At 45.0% G+C, this 17,974-nt stretch overlaps 1 pseudogene across 1 annotated transcript; it reads left to right on the top strand.

Annotated features, from left to right (window-relative positions):
• The first annotated feature begins 13,642 nt into the window (after positions 1 to 13,642).
• LOC144823784 (nucleolin pseudogene) lies at positions 13,643 to 16,104 on the top strand (annotated as a pseudogene). Its single transcript, XR_013608838.1, has one exon. The product of XR_013608838.1 is annotated as a nucleolin pseudogene (transcript).
• The last annotated feature ends 1,870 nt before the right edge of the window (positions 16,105 to 17,974 follow it).

Raw genomic sequence — 17,974 nt, 5'->3', positions numbered from 1 at the left:
TTAGGAGACAATTTTGAAGTTGTGCTGTCCATCTCGTACAATGCTTGAGTTGCCATTTCCATTCATTTTCAAAGACAGCTCCAGTCCTGTCAAGTATCACGCAACAAGTGTGACACTCACGCATTTCAGTGCGGTGTTCGGCAACACCGCACTGAAATGCATTGTCACGCATTTTGCTGACTCTTAAACTCGCGCCACCAGAGGCGCCTGTGCACGGCTCCTGTTGCTCCGAGTCCAAGAGACGTACTGCTGCCAGTGCAAGCACCTGCTCTAGTTCATAAATAGTTAATCTGTTATGTTGTAATGGCTGCTCTCAGCTTGTGGGCTGAGTGAGAATGAGAGTGCGGCAGCGCTAGGCAGCTACAATGTAACAATGTAACAATGCTGGCTCCAGGCTGTCCGCGGCGCTATAATTTCCTGCCGCGCCATGTTTAAGTTTCAAACCCCATCTTGGAGTATGGGTCCGCTATATAGACGATATCCTAGTCATTTGGAAGGGTACTGATACTGACCTTTTTGCCTTTCAAGCCTGGTTGGATTTACAGTCTGCTGACATTAAATTTACATTTAAATCTAACCCGTCTCAGGTTGATTTCCTTGACCTCACGATCTATAATGACGATGGAATCTTGAAGACGACACTATTCCGCAAATCTACTGAGCGGAATTCACACCTCCAGTATGGCAGTCACCATCCCAGATCCCTCCGGGATAACTTGCCTATCGGGCAATTCTTGCGAATTCGCAGGAACTGTTCGGATAAATTGCACTACATGGAGCAAGCCGATGATCTGATGAATAGGCTGATACAGAGAGGATACCTCCGACGTCTTGTTAAGAGGGCCAAAAAACGAGCGTGGTACAATCCCAGGGAATGTTTACTACAACCTAAACAACATAACGATGAACAAGATAATCGTATGGTCTGTGTTACCACTTTTACAACAGAGAGTAACAGGATCAAAAAGATCATTAATAAACATTGGTCACTAATATCCGACGATATTGGATATCCAACCCTGCCTCTACATGCTTTCAAAAGAGGGAAGAACATCAGGGATCATGTGGTTCGATCATTTCTCCCTTCAACAGAACCCTCCACTGTTCTATCATTGTGGAATCTCCCACCTGTCACAGGACATCATAGATGCACCAAATGCAAAGCCTGTGACAACACAATCCAGACAAAGGTGTTTGAATATAAGGATCACAAGATCTCACTGAGATCATTTACGAACTGTAACACTCAAAATGTAATTTATGCCATCTTATGTGAATGTAACCTCATCTACATTGGCCAGACTCAGCAAAAGGCCAAAGCCCGGATCCTTCAACACACTAGCAGAATCCGTTGTGAGGTAGTGGGAGCCCCTCTAGTCGATCATTTTAAAAACAAACAACATACACCTGAGAGCCTGAGGTGGGTTATCCTTGAGAAAGTCACGCTAGGTGTGAGGGGAGGCAGTATCACAAATGTGTTGAATACCCGTGAAGCTAAATGGATGTTTCTGTTTGACTCAGTAAAGACAGGGCTTAATGAAACTGACAGCACTTTTGCGCAAATGGCCAATCTATGAATATGAATGCTGACTGTTACATTGCAATGTTATCTGTACTAACTTTTCTGAATTCATAATAATAATTTTCCTGCAGTGACGGCTTTTACCATCGTGCTCGATAGGTACGCCGTAATGTCTTTGACATTATATATGTATTGTGTGTCCAACATGCAAGCTATAAGGTTATTGTTCTCCTTTATTATAGCACATGTTGTCCAACTTTCTGATCCTGTCTTGTGAATAATACCGATCTTTAGATCGTTTCTATGAGCAATACGTGTGTCCAAATCGTAAGCTACTAAGTAATTGTTCGCCCCGAATATAGAACGTGCAGGTAAATGTATTGATTCTGCCTTCTGAACAATATCTAAAAATTGCACGCTGGGTATCAATCCTGGTTGTTATGATTGTTTTGGATTACATGCACCGTTTTTCCCCTCGCTGGTGACCTTTATTAAACAAGGAAGTACTTGTACTTTTATTTTTATCAAACTACATACCGGAGTTGGTATGAACATAGATCTTTTTGATCCTTTGACTAGTCCTCTCTCTGTGACCATGGTCGTTCAGGGTCACGTGATCGGAACTCTATAGGAGATACCTCTCGCGGCTAGTGCTGTCTGAGACCAGCGATGAGCGTTATCGGTTAGGATTTCACATCCAGTGCATGACTCTTCCATTTACACGGTACGTGCTCTGGTGGACTATATCTCCTATGTTTTACGAGTGTTTCACTCGTTTTATTGACGAGGCACCAACCATTTGCTTCTTGCAGATTACGTCCCTTTGACTGTTTACGAAGGCTAATCACGTAATTTACCAGCGGGTTTCAGCGTGTACCACGACTGTGACTGAATCCCCACGCGCCGTGGCAGCATTGCCCTTGTGAGGTACGGTAACAATAACAATGTGTGAGTGGCCCGTTACCTACGTGTTGATTAGTACTAATACACTGTCCTGCCACCCTCATAGATTCTACTTTGTTGGCTTGACTAGGACCGCCATTACACACAACCAAGTGTTGCCTTCCATACGTCCACATCTAAATACGACAGTTGAACCACCCCTTCCTGCAACTCTGCTATCGGCAGGTATGTCAATTTTAAGGTGTATTAATTATGTTGTTAGACCACCCTAGGTATGTTATGTTGATTATAGGTGTACATGTCAGGACATTACCACTGACTTACTGTCCCACTATTCTTGTAGATTTCCTCTCTTTTGAAGCAACGAGGACCGCCTTTACATTTGACTCAACGGTCCCCTCGCATGCCCCTAATTGTATAAGTGCAGTTGCAACTCTCCCTTTCTGCCATCCTTTTCGCCCGTGACAGGTATGTGAATTCGTAAAGCACCCTTAGTAGTCTGTTGGAATTGGGAGAGTGGGTCGTAATAATCCATCTTGCTACCTTACAGAATCTACATACTGATTCTCTACCCACCGTTCGACAGCCCCTTTGTGCCATCGGCAATCTCATTGACAGGTATGCCCACTATTACGTGCAAGTGATGGTAATTTTGCACTCTGTTGTTATTTTAAGCATCCGTATGAGGTGCCACTGTTGAGTAGTTAATCGTGAACGACGATCCTCCATCCGCCCACTGGTTTGATCTTGGGTCATGTGTCAATCAAGCATGATAGCCTTTACCCCTTAAAAACAGCGGCTTTTGCAAACCAGATGCACATGTGCTCAATTGGACCATGGGATGTATGCATTTATTTATGCATTTCTCTTCGTCATTTAAACTACTTTTATAAATGGGGCCTAAATCAATCATAAATAATGTGGTCCATACTGAAATATAACTTTTTCCCTTTTTCTTAAAATAATCTTGTCTCTCACTTGAGTATGTGTCCCTGACAAGTATACCCTGTATTAACCATCTATATACAGAGTTTGCCATCCGGTTAGTCCCAATGACTAAATGATCAATTGTATCTCCCAGGCTTTCCCTACCATCTGGCCTCTATAGAGATTACCTCAGCTACCAATGATGTATTCCTTTCTCAATTTATGAGCATGTTCCCTCCTCGGCCTTTTATCTATTTAAGCTCTTGGGGATCCTTTGTGACCCACTAATTAATTTTAATTTAATTTTTACGCAGATCCATTGCCCCACCTCCCGCAACCCCTGTCCTGATGAAGACCCTCTAGCAAGGTTTATACCACGCCTGCATTCATCTGGGTCGAAACGTCGACACTTCCTCTTGTGTTCAGCCTCGTCAATCATTTATCATTTGTGAATTCATTTGAGGCATGACTGTCTAAATTGATTGATTAATTAATTGTTCCATTGTGTCAATCCCTTATCATTTTTGTTGTAATTTGGTCTTAGTGACCTTTTGTCTCAGTTCTTAGCTTTTCACTATTCCAGCACCACCCTTCCCTATTTCATTCTTTTAGGGGCACTATATGTGATTTAATATGTACTCATTTTTATGAATGAATCTTATGCAATACACGTTGTGATTAAAAACAATGTCGTTATAATTACCTGTGTATGTACCTATTCTTGTTACGATTGTGTTTATTGTATGTCTATCTGGGACCACTTTGTTTGTATCATCAGGTTTAAGTTTGACACGGCCCGGGCACAGTTGCAATTACTTAGGGGGGGGCGGGGCCACCATCTCAGCACGATGCTGGCTGACACAGTTAGGCACTCACCACGGGCGCCAAGGTATATCCTCGCCCGTCGCGGCATTTACACTGACTTCAGGACTTGACTTGGATAAATTTAATACATGAGGTGCACGGCCGCACGTAGCGCGGGTCGAGCGGACTGCAGACAGTGATGTTCGCTGCCTCACATTCCGCGTTTAGAGAGGGCCGGCCGCGCGGCCTAATTTTGCAAGAACCCGCCGCGACCGGACACACACTGTGGCCTGAGGGGTGCTGCACTACAGTCTAGCAGCCATGTGAATGACGGGGCCAGAGCGAACTTCGCACCTCAGATCTGTCCTGTCCTGCAGTCAGGTCGCTACGCTAGGACAGGACAGGCCCAGGAACTAAATTAATAAAGGCAATGCCGCCCGCCGGCAATTTTATTTCCGAGCAGCCAGGGCCAGCCAACTCGAGGGCACTGGTGAAAGACAGGGCCCATCATGCAGTCACAGGAGATCGCGGTCCGGTGAGAGGGCCCGTCCTCACTGGTATAGAGAGTCACGCCGGCCGGCTCTGTAAGCATGGGGCAGAGGAAGAACAGAACAAGCCGAGAGGATTTATTCATTTCACGCCCCCCCTCACCTCCCCAAGGTTGATGTGACAGCTTCTCTCTATGGGAGGGAAGGGTTGGTGCACGGTGCACGGACAAAGGATCGAGGAGAGACGCAGCTTACTGTTGCTCTTCTCTAACTCTGCAGAGGCACATATTTACGGAATGTAATAATAATTGCTCATGGGAACGAAGGCTTTCTTATGCCAAAGAAACTAGCGCCACAACTACTTTTAGTAGATGTTCCCGGGCCTTGTCAGGTCCTCCTTCGGTTGTCCCAGTCTGACAGGATGTTTCATTTCCTGCCTGCTAGCCGGGCTCCAAGGCACCGAGGAATTCATTGCTGTTCCTCTGCGCGCCCGTATGCATGGCCCAGAGTTAAAGGAGGAAGCCGGTGACAATCGATCACCTGTTCACCTCCTCATGACCTGGGCACGTACTGTTGCTGTGCCCTGCCCAGCCAGTCAGAGCCCAACTAGCACCCCGGGCCGGACTCACCACGCAACCATGATTCTGACAGTGAGAGCAGGTGGCACAGGTTGAGGCTGCAGCAAGGCTGGCTGTCTGACTCTTAAGAAGAGACAGGCTAACGATCTCTGCTGTGACACTCAGGCAGCTCCTCTCAGTGGATCATTCTATCAAGAGACCACACCAGATAAGTCAGATATTCATTTAATAATTCGCTGATGAAACTCAAAATGTTTATTAAGAGAATGGGGAGGGGGCCTCCAGCGCAGCATAGCACTTTGTAAATGGGTACACTGAAGTTGTCTGTTTGTGCTGTAAATGCAGGCCATCTCTGAGTTTTGTCTGCACTAATAAATCATCAAACTGCTAGTTTAGTTAAAGGGTTTAATATCCTTAGTTGTCAGTGGTACTATTTTCCCAGCACTGTGAGACTTGCTTAGTCAGACTTAAAGCAGATGATTAATATCCCCGCTAGAGAGCTCTCAGAGTTTGTCTCATGGCTGTTTTCACTCACTATTAAGTAGAGCAGAGAGTTTATATGCATACTGCAAAGAAAGTCTAACAGCATATTGTATTGTAATGAACTGTATTATATGTAGATAGCTCAGTGGGTTGCTTCTTTTGTCACAGAGAACCCTTTGATTTTTGTGGTTCAGCCGCACCTGAAGCTGAGGTTGGGGTGGAGGTTGCTGATTATTTAAAAACAAAACAAAAATAATTGCTTTAAAAGCACCTGCTACGAAGTTCGAATTTCTTATTGCTGAACAGTGTGAGTTCTAAAATGTGCCTGTTTTAATGGACTTCATTGCATAATTTGGCCACAAGAAGTGTAGCTCTAACTGTCATGCATTTAGTTGTTAAATGTCTTTTGTAAATCCACCGAATCTATGAAAATGTCACACATAAGCAATCTGAAACATTAGCAGCTTTGCTCAAATAAATGTAATTTCTGACATTTATATAATTCCCTCGTCTTTTACTGCTTGATTTTGCTAGCGAGAAAGTGTCACTCATAGTCGTTGAAATGTCACTCATAATTACACTGAAATTATGAAAATGTCACTCATAGCAATCTGAAACCTTGGCAGCTATGCAGCTCAGCGAGATATTATGGTTTATAATAATAATAATAATAATAATAATAATAATAATAAACTTTATTTGGATTATTTAGAAATCCATAAAAGCGGTACACAATAAAACATGCGGTGCAAAATAGATTACAGATGACATAAAAAATCACAATCTAATTTTTAAAAATCAATTAATTTGTTCAGTACTGTTAATTTAGAGATTTTTTCTGTGTCTGTATATACACTTCAAAAAGTTGAGGACGTGGTAACAGGTGGCTTCAGTGTCCAAGAGCTGCAGGCTCAACATGGCTGGTCGACATTGTCTAAGACCCCAGGATTTTAGAAGAGCCAGTAGCCAGACTTTACGGAATTCCTGATAAAATTTGCAGAACAAGACGGTATGAAGGGTGGTTTGTAGTGATTTTCCGTCACATGGACATAAAGTTGGATTTGAATCCCAGACATTTGGGGTTGGAAAGGCTACCAGTTTATGAAATAAGTTTAGTCTGAATCTTATCAGAAGGTAGCGATCAAAAGTACCAATGTTGAGGGTTAAGTAGGGCTGAATTAAAAAGGTGGATTGAACCGTTATTGCATGTTGAACGGACGGTTTCCCTACTTCAGATTGTAATCTTAGATTTTCCAAGTGTCCCAAAGCTAATGTTTTTAGGTTATTCTTTGTGAGTTCTGCAATTTTCTCTGGATTTAGGTAGTATTGCTCTACTCTGAGGTCGGTGAAAAAGTTCCTAATGTAGGCCAGCCATTTAATTTTTAAAGCATGATCCAAGGACATTGCATCAGTCAGGATCGCCTTGGTGAGTTCGTTCTTTTCTGAAACCCAAATGCGGCGCCATAGGAGTAATGGCTGTATTTTTGCAAGATCTTCGATGTGTGGGACGCCCAGTTCTGTATGACAGGCATAGATCGAAGATCGCTTTGGGGCTGACAGAAGAAATCTAAAAAAGTTATTTTCCGCTACTTGGAGGGAGGTAACGTCCGTGTGACCCCATAAGCCTGCTCCGTATAGAGCTGTTGATTGGCATTTAGCTTTGTATATTGTCAACAGTTCCATGGGTGGTCGTTTTCCCAATTTTTGTGTAAATGTCACCAATGCTGCTAATGCTCTTTTAAAGCAGTGTTTCCTGGCTTCCACTGCCTTTTTCCAGGAGAGTTTGTAGTCTATTGTAACTCCTAGGTAGCAGTATTTGGTTGTAGGGTCTATTTTTTGGGTGTTTAAAATAATGGTTTTCTGATGTTTTCTCCCGACCCCAGCTGACATCACAAAAGTCTTTTTCACGTTTATGTGAAGATCTAGGGTTCTCATAAATTGGGAGTATCTGTTTAGGGACTTTTGAAGTTCACAAGGAGTTCGTGCCAGGAGGACAGCGTCATCCGCGTAGAGCAGAGCGGGGATCAGGCGATGTTTAGCCTGTGGGAGATCCCAGGGACCCTTCAAAAGCTCTACCTCCAGGTTGTTAGTGTAGAGGGAGAAAAGAAAGGGTGCCAGGACGCATCCTTGTCTGACCCCACGCTCCACTCTGAAAGACGCTGTCAGTTCTCCCTTTGTGCCGTATCGTATTCTTGCCGATGGATTGGAATACAATTCCCTTAAAAAATTCAGCAGCGGGGGATCTACCCCCATTTGGGCTAAAAGGGACCATAGCTTAGTGTGAGAGACACAGTCAAATGCCGCGGACAGGTCCACGTAAATCATATAAAGTTTTTCTTTTTTGGCTTGGACATATTTTCCAAAAATAACCGAGAGGTTCAGGGCTTGTTCCACGGTTCCTAGTCCCTCTCTAAAACCGAATTGTAGGTCAGATAATATACTTCTCTCCTCCACCCAATCCTGAAGTCGTTCTAGGATCACTCTGCCTACCATCTTCCCCAATGAATCCAACAAAGAAATTGGGCGGTAGCAACCGGGATCCTGGCGGTTACCTTTCTTAAATATCGGTACCATAATGGAAGTTGTCCATGAGTCCAGGGTTCCTTTCTTTGCAGTTGCAGTACACACCCTTGTGAGGATCGGGGCCCAAAGATCTATTTTGTATTTAAAAAAGTCAGCCGGTACTCCGTCTGGGCCTGGAGCTTTTCCATTTTTGGCTGAATTCAGTGCCCGAAGGATCTCGGAAATTTCAAAGTTTAGATCTATAGGATATATTGGAGAAATTTCTTTTTCCTCTTCTATTTCTTCGTCGGAGAGTGATTTTTGGAAGATTTTAGTAAAATGGGCTACCCATTCTGCTGCCTCTATTGCAACTTCAATTTTTGGGTGCGTGTCATCAGCCAGAAAGGGAGTTCTTAGTATTCTCCAGAAGGCTTGGGTGTTTTTCTCCTGTGCGCTGTTATGGAGTTCGTTCCAAAGGGTTTGCTTGAGTTCCTCTTTTCTGTTTTTTCTGGTTTTATGGTGTTCCCTTCTTAGGATAGATATAGTACGGGGGTCTCTTTCATCTTTGTTTAGGGCTAGTTTAAGTTTTGTGTGGGCCTTGGTACACTCTTGGTTAAACCAACCTTTTAATCGTTGTGGTCCGGCTTTATGCTTTGCGGTGAGTAGAACCTTTAATTTGGCCATTATTTGAGCAAAGTTGTTTAGAAGTTCCTCATCTTCTATCGACATATCCAGGCAGTTCTTAATTTGGGGATACACTGACTCTATCAGATCTTTAGTGAGTTCCTCTGGATTTATCTTACCCCACTTTATTGAATACCCATTTAGCTTATCCATACTTATATTTTCCTGTGTCAGAGCACTAGCTATTATCATAGGAGGAGACTGTTGATGGTTAATAGTCACTTCCATTTTTAATATGGCGTGGTCACTTTGGGTGTTCGGTATTACTTCAAAGTTTTTTACTCTGGATTCTAAGGTAGCTGATATTATTATGAAGTCGACCGTAGTGCTAAAACCTCTTCCTATATAAGTTGGTGCTAGTGAGTTGGTTCCATAATCCAAAGTATTTGCTACTTGGAGATCCAGGTCTGATAGGAGATCATTCATTATTCTGCCCATGTTGTTATGTGAAAAATGGATAAGGGAAAGGCCTTCCTCTGTCACCATATCCGGACATTTTTGCTTGGGTTGGGTGCATGGGTGTAAATTGAAATCGCCTGCCCATATTATAGCTACCGCACCTCTTGCTCCTTGTTTCTGTCTAAGGGTAGTTAGTTTTTTGTGGAGATGAACCAGGATTCTCTGAAAGTCTGGTTCGTCCAGGTTATTATAAAAATTAATAATGACTATGAACTCTTTTTCCAGTGAGGAGAGACCGAGGATCTGAAAGTTAGAACCCAATTCAATGATATTTATTTTGGTGTTTTGAATAGTGTTAGCTACATAGACGATCAATCCACCCTTTGGTCTACCCCTCTGTCCAGCTGACGCAGGGGAAGAGTATGTCTTATACCCCTGTAAATGCTGTTCTTGTTGTGACCACGTCTCCTGTAGGCAGATTATATGATGGCTGTGCGCATGGTACATGATTGTCCCATCCTCCACCTTTGTCCTTAACCCTGCGACATTCCAGGAGATCAGGCTTAAAGTTGTTTGTTTATTTTTAGTGATTTTAACTTTTTGAAGTCCTTTACAAATCTCTGAGTCTGCAGGGGTTAGAGAAGGGTCCAAAGATACCATTGGGTCAGTGCTATTTAAAAACTGTTGTTCTGACTGTGGTGGTCAGTCGACACACTCTAGAGCACTATACTTATTTGTTAGGAGAGGGCCGTTCCAGCCATCCCAACGTGGGGGATCGCTGTGATTTCTCCACAGTTCTTGTCCTCTCCATACGTCCCTTTCTCTGTCTAGATGATTAAGACCTAGTTGGTTATAAAGAAGGGGCCGTCCTTGCCGCGGTTGCTGCCACTGGTGAGTGGAATAATGTGTGGGTTGAGGAGGGTGGTGCCATTGTTGGGAAAAAGGATAAGAGGATTGGAAAGGTTGAGATGGTTGTTGCCACTGGAAAGTTGTGTGTTGTGGTATTTGTGGTAACAGTAAGGTATGTGGGGGTTGCTGCCACTGATACGTGGGGTATTCTGAGGGATGTAACAACCCCCTATTTGCTGGGAAGATGGAACTAGAAACATTTTGTCTTGGGGGTGTGGGTAGAAAATAACACAAGGGAAGTGGGTTTATTTGGGTGGGAGATCCACTGCTGGGTGTGTTGCAGATATAATTTGCTGCCCCTATCTCCCTGAATTTGATGGTGATAACATCACCCGCTATGGTTTTCGTGTTCCTGCCCACCCAATCACCTCTACGTACAGAAAAGATCTGACCGTTAATATGAGCGGGTAAAGGTTTGTGCTGTTGAAGCCACTGCGCACATTTATTCCTTAGGTCTGCGAAAGTTTCTCTGACGTCCTCCTTCAGTGGAGGTACGGCCGTTAAAACGACCACGAAGGGAGAAGCTTCCGGCGGCAGGTTGATTATTTTAGGACGAACCTGCTTTGTCTTACGTTCTTGAGGATTATCTAAGGATAAGAGTGGTGCTGGAGTGGTGGTGCAACCACTTATACCCTTAGCTTGATGATTGTCTGTTTTAGTTGGGCCTGACGAAGTTTTCGGGGATGTTTGAGTTGTTGGAGCTGGGCCTGCGGGAACAGAGGTGGATGGGGAATGATCTAAATTATTCCCTTTATGGGTTTGAAGGTGGGCAGCTGGTACCTTGGTGACTAGTGGGATATTGGGGTTGATCAATGTGCCTGTTACCTGATTGGTACGGGGTGTGTTTTTGGGAAGTGCTTCTTTTGCCCCGTGCAGTTGAGAAGGCCCAATCCCGCTTGACTTGGTACCACATTTCAGATTAATAAGTGATGTAAGTCTGTCAAGCTTAGATATTAGAGGCTTGATTTGTGCAGCTATAGTGGCTTCGAGATCAGATTTAAGGTCAATAACCATGTTTTGGACCCAGCAAGGTATGCCTGACACAGAGTTGGGGATAGGTGAGATCAGGTTGTGATTTCTTACTTTTGCTTTAGGTTTTTCCTTAGTCTTGGGCACCGCCTTGATGGAAGTGGTGGTGCCTCTCCCTGACTCTATCAGTTTTGGAATCATTCCTGTGTCAGGTATATGGGGATAGCTAATTGCACTCTGCTCTAACTTATCAGGTGCTTGGCATGCTTCTAAATCTGGTGTAGCCTCGAGATCAACGTATGACAGATCAAAATCTGAATGAGTCACAGATAGGTCAACAGCGCTCGGGACAGTCAATATGGGGACAGCCGTTAAAGGTAAGGGTAGAGAACAATTAATAGCGGTCTGGTGGGAAGGAGAGCTTGCAGTTGCAATAGAGCCCAGAGATGAGCGTTTAGCGTTCAAAAGATCCAGGGAAACTCTTTTTTCCAACAAAATAATGCTTTTATCAATGGTTTCATTTACCCGGGAGATGAAGTGATCTATGGGACCGGTAACTTGTGCCACGGACCTGGCTTTTTTAGTGTTGCTTCTAGTTCTAGGACGCATGGTAGACATGTACTATTGGAAGCAAAATGCTGCGACGTGGGCCTGAGGGGAAATAGGCAGTAATTCCTGTGGATAGGCGTTCTATGTTATAATGTAAGATGAGAATCAGTGGTCCGCCTACCTTACATGTAATGGAGAGGAGAAGGATGCTAGGGTTCTGTGCCGAGGCCGTCGTCTGCTGTCCTCGAACGGCCTCAAACGGCCCTGTCTTTGCCCAGTCTTAGCCCGGGCTGCGTCCCGCGCTGCGGGAGTGAAATGGCGTTATGTAGGTGGCGATTTAGGCGGGGGGCGGGCCGGCAGGGAGAGCGGACCGGAAGCTCTTCCTTGGTCTCGCAGGGACTTCTGGGAATCGAAGTCCCTGCACGCTCGCAGCCCCGCTGGTGCCTCGCGCCCCTTACCGCCTTGCCGCCTAGGACCTTGCTTGTGCTCCCACGAAGCTGCTAACACAGGAGCCCTCCAGCGAAGCGGCACCCGCGAAGCGGCACCCGCGGAGCGGGTGCGGCGAGGAGTTGCCTGGGGGTTGGCTGGGAGCCTCGTGTGCAAATGCCAAAGTGCGCTGGTGCTGTGGAAATGACTCTTTCTCAGAGCCTGGAACCTCCGTCCAAAAGTAAGTAGCCCACGGAGTGAGGATTGCAGGAATACTTTTAAAATCCTTTGATGGGCGGGGGGCGGGCCGGCAGGGAGAGCGGACCGGAAGCTCTTCCTTGGTCTCGCAGGGACTTCTGGGAATCGAAGTCCCTGCACGCTTGCAGCCCCGCTGGTGCCTCGCGCCCCTTACCGCCTTGCCGCCTAGGACCTTGCTTGTGCTCCCACGAAGCTGCTAACACAGGAGCCCTCCAGCGAAGCGGCACCCGCGGAGCGGGTGCGGCGAGGAGTTGCCTGGGGGTTGGCTGGGAGCCTCGTGTGCAAATGCCAAAGTGCGCTGGTGCTGTGGAAATGACTCTTTCTCAGAGCCTGGAACCTCCGTCCAAAAGTAAGTAGCCCACGGAGTGAGGATTGCAGGAATACTTTTAAAATCCTTTGATGGGCGGGGGGCGGGCCGGCAGGGAGAGCGGACCGGAAGCTCTTCCTTGGTCTCGCAGGGACTTCTGGGAATCGAAGTCCCTGCACGCTCGCAGCCCCGCTGGTGCCTCGCGCCCCTTACCGCCTTGCCGCCTAGGACCTTGCTTGTGCTCCCACGAAGCTGCTAACACAGGAGCCCTCCAGCGAAGCGGCACCCGCGGAGCGGGTGCGGCGAGGAGTTGCCTGGGGGTTGGCTGGGAGCCTCGTGTGCAAATGCCAAAGTGCGCTGGTGCTGTGGAAATGACTCTTTCTCAGAGCCTGGAACCTCCGTCCAAAAGTAAGTAGCCTGTTTTAATGGACTTCATTGCATAATTTGGCCACAAGAAGTGTAGCTCTAACTGTCATGCATTTAGTTGTTAAATGTCTTTTGTAAATCCACCGAATCTATGAAAATGTCACACATAAGCAATCTGAAACATTAGCAGCTTTGCTCAAATAAATGTAATTTCTGACATTTATATAATTCCCTCGTCTTTTACTGCTTGATTTTGCTAGCGAGAAAGTGTCACTCATAGTCGTTGAAATGTCACTCATAATTACACTGAAATTATGAAAATGTCACTCATAGCAATCTGAAACCTTGGCAGCTATGCAGCTCAGCGAGATATTATGGTTTATAAAAGTACCAGAATACTGTGTACTTCTTTTGCAGCTGATTAAAAAAAAGAATAATAATAAAGACCAGGACGTTTGAATACACTAGTTACGTGAATTGTCGGGTCTGTCTTCTACATCTTTTGAGTTAAGTCTTTCTTCCTTTGTCGATAGTAGTTTATTCATGTCTATGGGGTGCACGTCTCTTTTCTATGTCTGTGACCACGCTCTCAGCCTGCACTTTACAGACTCGTGGCTTGGTTCGATTTCGTTTCCCTCGTGCTCGTTTATCCAGCGTTCATCAGCACACCGCCGGCAGTCGCGCGGGTGAGCCCAGGTACTGTGCCAGCCTACAGGAACACCCGCAGATACCTGTCACCGTTTGCCGCACGAAATTGCCACCTCGGGCAGCGACCCCCGCCTCCCCCTGTCTTGGACATCATGGTGAAGAACACGCCAAAAAAACAGGGCAAGAGTAAAAACCCAGACCCACCTGAAGAAGGCGACGATAATAACCGTGAGAAAGAGGGGGTACCTCGGAAGGTAAAGCTGACGCCAGCTAAGGCATCTGGTACGCCTCGGAAGCAGGCACCCATGCCCGGAGTGATGGCTGCTAAGCCTGGCAAGACGCGTGCGACACCTGCAAAGTCTTTAATCAGTTCGGGAAAGAAGACCGCAGGTGCTAAAAAGGCAGCCAATGAAGAAATGGAGGGTGATGACGAACCCGAAGAGGCTGTTGCAGATGTCATTCTACCTCCAGCCAACGGAAATGAGGCTTTGAAGAAGAGCGATGACGACCCAGGTGATAATGCAGTTAAAGAAATCGTGAAGGCATCCAATAAGCGGAAAAAGGCAGTTCCGAAGAAAAGTGAACCAGGAAACGAGAAAGAAAATAAAGCGACTGAAAGCTCAACGCTGTATATTCGCAATCTAAACGCTGCAAAGAGTTTTGATGAATTAAAGGAAGCCATCCGGCAGTTTTTCTCTGAACAGAAGTTCACCGTTTGTGATGTCCGACTGGCAGGATCAAAGAAGTTTGGCTATGTCGATTTCCCCAATGAGGGAGATTTGGAGAACGCTCTGAAACTAAATGGGGCGACAATTCTTGGTTTGAAAACCGAGATGGACCGAGCTCAAAGCTACGACAGCAGCTTAAAAAACAAGAAAGAAATGACTGTAAGAATTTTGTTTGCCAAGAATCTGCCATACAGCACAACAGCTGATGATCTGCGAAAAGTGTTTGAGAATGCGGTAAATATAAGAATTCTTGCTTCAAAGAAAAAAGGCACTAACAGAGGCGCTGCATCCATAGAATTCAAGTCTGCAGCAGAGACCGAGAATGCCCTAAAGGAGAACCAAGGGGCCGATGTTGGAGGAAGACAAATAGTTTTACACTACGCAGGTGAAAAGAGTACAAATATGCAGAGTGATTTGGTGACTGTGGTCGTGAAAAACCTAGCATATAAAGCCACAGAGTCGTCTCTCCAGAACGTTTTTAAGAACGCAGTATCCATTAGAATACCAAAAGATGATTCAGGCAGATCCAAAGGATTTGCCTTGGTCGAGTATCCAAACAAGAAAAGTGCAAGGAAAGCAACGGAATCGCACAAAAATGTAGAAATCGAAGGCAGGCATATCTGCCTGGAAATCCAGGGCGCACCATCAGAGAAATCAAAGACTTTGTTTGTCAGTGGACTTTCAGTTGACACAACAGAAGAAAGGTTGAAAGAAGCCTTCGATGGGGCTGTGGGAACTAGAATAGTTACTGACCGAGCTAGTGGAGCATCAAAAGGGTTTGGATTTGTGGATTTCTCCACTGCCGAGGATGCCAGTGCAGCAAAAGAAGCAATGGAAGATGGGGAAATAGATGGTAACAAGGTGATAGTAGAGTTTGCCCAGTCCAAAGGAGAACGTGCAAAAGGAGGCGGTAGTGGAAACGTAATTAAAGGAAAAGGAGGTAATGCTGGAAGAGGCAGGGGAACGTTTCGTGGTGGAAGAGGTACTGAAAAAGACAGAAAAAAAGATGAATCTCGAGGAAGAGGCAAGGGAAGTGCTGGAGCCCAGTCTGAAATCGGAGGGAAAAAAATCAAACTGACTGAGTAAACACCTTACCCCCCCCTCCCCCTTTATCATGCTACATGGTAATCAAGATTTGATTGGTTTTCATATTGGCTCATCACCTTCTCGACTGGGCGACAGTTCTTTGTATTCTGTTACTTGCTGGCCCACCATGGAATGTGGAAAATAAAACTACAGGTCTAAGAATGCAAATAGCTGGTAGATAAAAAGCCAAGACTAGCTAATAGTATTACACATGATAGAGGACATACTGGTCTCGTTCTGATAACCATCTGACACTGTGTGTGATTGGATGGGCAGACCTTAATGTTGCCACCTGGAAATATTGCACCCTAGTGGGATAAGCATTGGCAGCAGTTCTCTTTGCTGGATTCTTGCTATAGGGACTTCATATTTTTAACGAGTGTTGACTATGGGAAGTAATTTTCAATTTGTCATCTATAACATTTTATTGTGTGAGAATATGGTTGTGGTTTCCCTGTTTTTCCATGTGCCTGTACTAAAAAGATGTACAAATAAGTGTTGCGTATACTTGTGAAACCTTATTTTTAAGGTTTTATGGTCTGGGCAATAAACACAATCAAAGATTTAAGCAGTCTTTTTTTTTTTTTTTTTTTTTTTTTTTTTTAGATGGTATGAACAGAAAGTTGGCTAGTAGAGTGAATAGCTACTGTCTGCAGTGGAGAATCCAAACAGGAAGCTGTTTAGTGTAGCTGTCATATCTACTCAGAACTGATATTCCCGGGTGAGGATGTTGGGGCAAAGCTTCAATCCTAATTAAGTGGATGTTTTAAACCGAGTTGTATTTCTAAGGGTGTTGAATGGATAGAGAAAGGGGAGTGATGTGGAGTCGCATGGAAAACAAAAAAAATGATGGGAAGATTACTTGAATTATTGTCACTCCCTGGTAAATATTATCCGTTGCAGTTTAGTTCTCTTTTTTTTTTTTTTTGTCCTCCATGCAATTGCAGGGTGGAATCAGCAAGAAGCAAATTTTCCTTGGTCCTGCTCCGATAAGAACAGTCCAATCCAAACCACCAGGCCCAGCCCCAGCCCCTATGAATGGGAACATAAGCAACCCCAGAACGGTTTTGGCCTATCTGGGCTTGCAGCTGGAGTATTTTGGTACAGCGAGTATTGGTCTCATGCCTGGGCACATCCAGTGCCCAGGCCCAGGCTCAAAGCACTCCACACATCAATGTTTTGCAATCTATCGCTGGGAACCTTGACACTGAGAGTGGACCATTGCACCTTGGGTGTTGAGCTAGTCACACTTTGATTACTGTGGGGGATATCAGACGGAGGAAAGTAGCCCAGACACTCTGCAGAGCTGCCTATAGTATATGTGGTGGTCCATGCTATGGAAAAGGGGCATAGAACTTGGAGGGGAAGTCCAAAAACGAAATTCATTGGGCATGTGACTGTAGTGTGATCCAGTAAATTAGAGGATGTTTTGAGCGCTGTGACACTAGGGATGCTTATGGGGACCGTGACACTCGGGGATATTTAATTGTTTCTTCACGCATGACAATGTTGTGGCAACACTTACAAAACTGAGCACACTCAATGCAACTAGCTCCTCCATAATCCTTTGGGTAACTGGGCTCACCTAATTTCCTTTGGCTCTACAGTTGAAATAAAAATGCCCCCTTTTGGTTGCACACATATTGCTACATCTTTTGCCTTTTCGGAAGATTTATATTAAACTGTCTACCCTGTGTAAATTCCAAGAACCACACATTTCTACAATGCTGGAGTAAGGGATTCCAGCATTTGACCACTCCTGGAAATTGGACATTTTAAGCACTGTCACAGGTGTCACAGAAGGTTCTACGTAATTACAAAGGTGTGTAGTTTCCTGACATGGTCTATTTGTTTGGATGTTGTTTTGAATTTTAGTCCTTTCTAGTACAGTTGGTCTTAGTCAGGACATTGGTGCAGATTGTAGTGTTGTTGCTGTTTCCAGTTCTTCCTAGGTCACTGGTCCCTTTTTAGGTCTCGCTGAGCCAGTGCAGCTCTGCGAGACAATTAGTGTGTGGGCTTTTAAAAGTCCTACCACACGCTTTTGGCTGGCATAGAGCGTGCGGTTACCCGCACAATGACGAGAAGAGGCCCCATATGGCTTTCCTCTCTCGTCATGGTGCATGCACACCACTCGCCAGCCTGCGTGTTTTTTTATTTCCTTTTTGCGCGGGCGCACAACTCCCGGTCGCACGTCTTACTCGCGATCACTTTCGCGCGTGCCATTTGCTTGTTTTAGAGGTCTGTGGGTAAGTAGCAAATATTCATGGGCATTATTTTATTATTAGGGCATTTACTTTCAGGAATTTCGTGGCCATCTGGTCCTCGGTTTCCTCCAGGCAAATCTTGGTGTAGGAAGTCACTAATTAAGCAAATCTTAATTCAAAATAGATCATGTACAAATGTATCATGGATGTTCATGCTGTAGAAAATAGTTAATT

Source organism: Lissotriton helveticus, chromosome 3_1 (genome assembly GCF_964261635.1).
Source record: "Lissotriton helveticus chromosome 3_1, aLisHel1.1, whole genome shotgun sequence".
Classification (NCBI taxonomy): Eukaryota; Metazoa; Chordata; class Amphibia; order Caudata; family Salamandridae; genus Lissotriton; species Lissotriton helveticus.
This window is presented reverse-complemented; position numbering and strand designations above follow the sequence as displayed.